Below are 6,000 nucleotides of genomic sequence, written 5' to 3'. Positions count from 1 at the left end.
CATTCACATTCCTCCTCCCCATCGCTTTACACTCCCTTTATCTTCGAGAAGACCCTACAAACAAAACAAAAAGGAAATGCTGTACACAGAGGGTTCTGGTTATGACATTGCCTGTTTTCTTGTGCTTTATTTTGCATATTCGAACTTGGAATATTTGTCATTTTAGGTTGTTTTTGTGGGTATAGTGTGTGCAACCAAGCCAGGTGTAGGCATAAGTACTAAAAAGGTGTTACTTTGTTTTTAAGCATTCTGAAGAAAGGTTGCTCCAGTTCAAGAAGTCCTCTTGGCAGCTCAGAGACATGTAAGGCACCTTGGTGGATGGATAGAATACAAATGAAGCGAATATTCACCTAAGATGTTGAAGGAAGGAGTAGAGGGAGTTTTTTCTTTCTTTCTCCATCCCACCAAGTCGCCCATCTGTCCATGATGATACCATATGTCCTGAGTCCACAAGATGTTTTCTTTTTAATGGACACACTGTCTTTAAGAGTTTGTTTAATGAACTCTTTTTTTTTTTTTTATATTATCCGGTTCCATTATCTCCGATTCAACAATCAGCAGCAGCATTAAAATCTCATGGCTAAAATTGTATATATTTCTGTCATAACCCTGAACCAGCGAGGCATACCGTGTCCCGTGGTTTCTGCAGATGGGTTGTTGGCAACGGATCCTGTGGGCAGTGAGGATTGAGGGATAGGACTTCTGAGGGTTTCTGCAGGATGTGCAGAATGCCATTAATGTCTGATCGGATTGATATAGAAAAGCGTTTCAGAGTCTGAATTTTTGCCATGTTTCTTGAGTAGAACATATCTGAATGGTTTCCTAGCCATTCACTTCATGGTAACCCTAGAAGGTTGAGTAGAAGGCAGTACATTAAGAAGGGAAGTTACTTTCTTTTCGGACGGGATGTTGAGACAGATCTGGATTTTCATGGTGCTCAGTTGAATTCTCCTGCTGGAGGAACCAGGCAGGTGTTTTAGATACTCATCGTTAGATGAATGTCACATGTTAGAACATTACAGTGTTTAGACCAGAGGGTGGATACTTGTACTTATAACAACCCTGAACAGGAGTATCTAGCTTATTTACTTTGGATCAACATTATTAGATTCTTTTTCTTCTTTTGCTCTTCCCTTTGGTTTCTTATTTTGTTTTCCTTTTAATTCATGTGAAGCATTTTGAATTGCCTTGTTGCTGAAAATGTGCTACATAAATAAAATTACCTTACCTTACAGTCAGAAGTTGAAATTGTTATTCCAGTTGGAAAAATTTGGCGTTATGAACCTGAAGTTTTATCACAATATTTAGCTGTACTATTCCAATAATAAAAGTGACAGTAAGAATTATTTATGACTGCTTTTTTACTTAACCGTAACCCTGTGACTGCATGGCACAACAATCATAAATGTTCTTTTTTGTCAAATAAAAAAGTGACAACATTTCAAATGCATTAACACCCTGATTGAACAAGCAATGGAGAAAATTGTAAAAAATAAGAATTCAGACAGTTTTGATGACTTTTTTGCCATCATTAATTGGAGTTTATAGAGACAATAATAAATCAAAATTATCATTAAAAACTTATTGCAATAAATAATATACATAAATGCTCAGTTAGAAAGTTCACCAAGCATTCCAGTATAGATACGTCACTCAAATATTTGAGTCTTGACTTGGACTTGAGATCAAAGAGTTGAGATCAAATGACTGGTGAACGTCTCTGGTACATACTAATAAAATCTGTCTTATTTTGCGGGTCTAGACACATTTTATTTTGTAGCACCGGGAGCAAAAGTGGCTCTTGGAATTTAAATATTGAGGTAGATGTTTGAAAACCGGACACAGATGGGAGATCCAGCTGTACAACGATCCCAAACGAACATGAAAACTGACTGAACCACTTTTTGACCTCTGTCCTGTGGAAACATGGACTCTACTTAAAAGCTGTACTCGTAAACCAACCAACTGAAGTTTTTTTGGTGCAGTAATTAGTTTTGCCTCACATGGAATTTGCTTCTCAGTACCAGAAATGCGAGTCTGTTGGCTGGACCTCAGTGTTCTGCTCTTTTCACTGTTTGTCACTGCAGGACTGGTTACGTTGGCAGTGAGGGATGTGTTTCTTGATCGTAATTTGTTTCGAAACCTGCCACTCATCCAAGACCTTGCTAAACCTTGCCAGTGTCACCTCCTCATCCTTGTTGCCAAGACGCTCCTGTGTTGCTTTTCCCGTGACAATGGAGTCACATTACTGATGTGAGCGGACAATAGGGCAGCATCTGCTTCCCTTTCCCACACCCCTCAGATATCTTGGCTTCCTGCTGTCAGTCTTTCTTAGCGCCGTCGCGTTGTGATGTTGCTGCTGGTCGGTCATGCTACTTGCGGCAGGGTCAGCGGGGTTCCTTCGCACAACACTGCGGTGATCTGTGGCGTCTTACTGGCTGCCTGAAGAGAATTGTGTTCCTGATTTGTTCTGTTCCAGGTTGATTTTTTTTTTTTTTTTCATGGATTCCCAGAACAAAATGTCAAAAATAAGGTTTTATTCTGCTTTGTTCCTTATGTGGTTGTTTTGTATTACTAAAAGAACTGAACATATTTTAAATATTGTCTTCTCTCTTCTCTTTAGGTGCGGTGTGTGGTGTAAATAGGACAGAACTCAGAAGATAAAGTTGGCAGTTTCACCGCTGACTACTCACTGGAACGGTGAGTTCAAACCTGTCATATTTCAAACATTTACTCCAAGACATCATGACATGAAATGTCTGGATGGATAGATTCCTGGCTGCATGTACCAACCACAACGCTGACTCCAGTTCAGTTCATACGGACAGAATGGAAGGCAAATTTGTCCCTTAAAGCATTTAACCTTGTCTTTTTTTATCTGTTAAGGGACTTCATTTCCAAGAAGCTGTAATTTATATACGCTGCTTTGCAAAAGTATTCATACACTTTGAACATTTTCTTATTTTTGCACATTGCAACAAAACATCTGTGTCTTTCTAGCGGGCTGTTTTTGGCCTTCAGGCCTTGAGTTTGACACTTGTGTTGTGGAGCCTCCTTTGGTGGTTAGCCTGTATCAACTTATACATCAATATAGAGATGTTTTTGTCTGTCATTCATAGCAAAATAACACAAATTCAGTCAGGTTGGGTGGAGAGTGTCTGTCAACACTCAAGTCATTCAAATCACAGATTCTCAATTGGTTTTAGGACTGGACTTTGACTTGGCCATTTCAGCACATAAATATGTTTTTTATCCTGCAGGAAATGGGAAGTTATAGGTTTGTGTCATCCTCTTTCCATTTTAGGATGATGGACTGATTGGAGCTTTTTCAAACATTCAAAGCTTAGATGTTTCTCTTGAACCTAACCCTGATTTGAAACCAAGTGTCTAGGCTTGTCACAATAACAAAATCTGGTGGTTGATGAATTATCACTGTAACTGTTGAGATAAATGACAATAATGTGTCGTTTTGAGATCATTTTCAAGTAACATATTGATTATGGACTAAAAATGCAAGTTCATTCATCCAATAAATTGGTCAAAGACCAATAAACTTAAATCTTGTAAAAGAAAACAAAAAACGGTTAGCATTGGAACTGGAAGACATTTTTAATATCCAAAATAAAACAACCAAAAACAATAAATAAAACGGAAATAAAAACATTTTATTTGAAACGGCAAACAAAATGGATTATGTTGTACCTGTAAACAGAATTACCCTTAAAAAGAATATTAAAACGGAAATTGTCAGGCCTGTTTTAAGTTATTTTGCAGTCAATTGCTTAATGCTATTTCGTAAAGATGCACTACACTGTATCTACACTACATAAAATCTTAATTAAATATATCAATCAATCAATCAATCAATCAATCAATCAATCAATCAATCCTCTTTATTTAGACATAATTATGATCCATAAACAGACAAAACAAGAACAATAAAAAGAAGAAAAATAAATAATGAAATAATCAACCACTGACATAAACTAATCCGCCAGTGATTCCACAAACTGGAGAAGAACCTCACTGAGCTTTGAACAGGATTGGTCAGAGTCTATACTTTAAAGTTTGTGGTTTTATTGTGAAAAAAAATTGTGAAAAAGTCCAAAGGGGGTGAATGAACACTTTTAAAACCAACATCTCATCTCCTCTCTGTGTTTAGTCTTGCAGTGGACTTAATGGATGCATTTTTCGCTCCATTTTTTCCATGCATTGTGTTTCTGAGTGGAACAACTCGTCTCACAGCGTCTCCCACCGGTGTGGCTATTTTTAGGGGCGGCTCAACTATCAAGGGATGCTGCCGTTTCCCTCCATCCCCGTTTGTCTATTTTCCCCCCAACTCTTCCATGTGCCAATGTGTCAAAACATTTGCTAGTTTGTGTCGGAGTGTTTAAAGTGGAGGAGGGATGGAAATAAATGTGTGCACAGCATAAAAAACTGACCACATGTCACTTTGCGGTGCGGTTGCCAAATCAAACTCAAACTGCTTGGGTCATGGAAAAAGCAAAAACACAACACAAAAAAAAAATGTTGTTGAGAAGTTTTAAAAGTCTGAGGGAGTAAATCTGAGGATGCTGTTTGCTGTTATTCTCCAACAATCCAGAAGAAAAACTAACTCTAGCAGGGTAAGAAAACCTCTGAATTTTGGATAGATTTATATCTTCTGCTTGGTTTTAATCACAATAACTTGGCTTCTGGTTCCCCCTCCTGCTGTTTAGAACTCATCTCAGCCTGGGTCCAGAATTTTATTGTCGGATCTTTGAATCACTTTACATGCTCGTCTTGGGACTTTGTGCTCCATCATGGATTAAAATAAGCAGATCATCACCAAACTGTGCATGGGTTTTGGATTAATCTGCTTTTTGACTGCTTTGATCCCAGTCCTTTATCCGTGGCGGTGTTTGTTGGGCAGAACTGTGACTAAACCTCCTTCCTTGAACTAGAAACCACCCCACACATGGGTTGTATCAGGATGCTTCACTGTCAACACAACTAAGACCTGATGGTAGCTTTTCTTTGTTGGACAAATGATTTTCCAGATGTCACAAACAATCTGAAGGCGGATTCATCTGAGAAAAAAAAAAAAAAATTGCACCAAACTGTCCATCCTTGTTCTTTCTGCTGAGTTGCAGTCTGTTCTTAATGTTTATCTTGGACAGATGTTGCTTCATTTTCATTGTTGCCCATATTTTCAAAAGGCCGTTGTTTAAACATCTTCAGCTCACTTTTGAAGAAGATGCTTCTTGCTCATATTTAGGCAAGTCAAGTTTATTTGTTTAGCAAAAGACTGAAATGTCTTTTTGCCAAAATCCCCCAAAACATTACATTGCAGTGGAAAAATACATTAAAGTTATGGGAAGTTGGAAAACAACCTAAAATTAAAGATTTTCAGTTATTTCTTAAAGGAAATGACTTACTTTAAATGAAGTCAGTGTTTCAGCAGTTTTGCAGTTTTCCGGAAGTTTGTTCCTGAATAGAGGAGCATAAAAACTTCTCCATGTTTGTTTCTGGTTTTAGGGATGCAAAGTAAGCTAGAACCAGAAGACCTGGATGGTCTGGAGGGCCGAGCCATTCAGTGACATATAAACTAACAAATGTATTTTAAAGTCTTTTCTCTGAGCGACCGGGTAGAACTGCGGTGATGTGTTCTGTCTTCCTGGTTTTTGTAGAGAAGTTGTCTTACAATTGGATGATTTTAGGTTTGGTTCCAGCTTTGTCCTGTCACATGTTGATGTGTCCCTGGGTAGTGCACTTAACCCATGCCAAAGTGTAAATGTGGCTCTAGTGCAGAATGCTTTGAGTGGTCCGTGTCACTGGGAAAGCGCTTTATAAGTTCAGTCCATTTATCATTTCATCTACCCCGTTTTATAGAAAACATTTTACTATGCTGATTACGTTCTTCTATTTTTAGCCACTGAAGATCTTTGCAAAAACAAATTATGCACATCAACTCTCGTTGCACAGTAGTGATGAATTTTCACCAGGAAAACTGAAGCGTCA

At 38.1% G+C, this 6,000-nt stretch overlaps 1 protein-coding gene across 2 annotated transcripts in view; it reads left to right on the top strand.

Moving 5' to 3' along the window:
• Positions 1 to 2,605: 2,605 nt before the first annotated feature.
• The window catches only part of adarb1b (adenosine deaminase RNA specific B1b), a 92,269-nt gene continuing 88,874 nt past the window's right edge, over positions 2,606 to 6,000 (top strand). The window contains exon 1 of one of the 2 annotated variants that reach the window (XM_007574461.2): positions 2,606 to 2,700. The gene's annotated coding sequence lies outside the window, so the exon portion shown is untranslated. The remainder of the gene's footprint in view (positions 2,701 to 6,000) is intronic. The other variant, XM_007574463.2, reaches the window with a different exon arrangement.

Source organism: Poecilia formosa, unplaced genomic scaffold (assembly GCF_000485575.1).
Source record: "Poecilia formosa unplaced genomic scaffold, Poecilia_formosa-5.1.2 Scaffold353, whole genome shotgun sequence".
Lineage (NCBI taxonomy): Eukaryota > Metazoa > Chordata > Actinopteri > Cyprinodontiformes > Poeciliidae > Poecilia > Poecilia formosa.
Note: the sequence above shows the minus strand (reverse complement) of the source record. Positions and strands in the feature narration are given on the sequence as shown.